We start from the raw sequence: 222 nt of genomic DNA, 5'->3' as shown, positions 1-222 counted from the left end.
CCCCCTTTACTCTGCTGCCCATAGACACGTGTGTCTGATCAATCACTATGTGATACTTTGTGTACATAGCATCAAATAAAGCAAAACATAAAAACTGGATATCTAAAATAGACCTTATCTGAAGGTCAATGAGGTCTGTTGTGTGTATTGTATAGGCTTGATGTCAATAGACCTGCTTATATAATCAAAACTTATGAAGCGTGTACAATAGATCTCAAGAGA

Source organism: Engystomops pustulosus, chromosome 1, assembly GCF_040894005.1.
Source record: "Engystomops pustulosus chromosome 1, aEngPut4.maternal, whole genome shotgun sequence".
Lineage (NCBI taxonomy): Eukaryota > Metazoa > Chordata > Amphibia > Anura > Leptodactylidae > Engystomops > Engystomops pustulosus.
The sequence above is the reverse complement of the archived record's forward strand: the minus strand, read 5'-3'. Positions refer to the sequence as shown.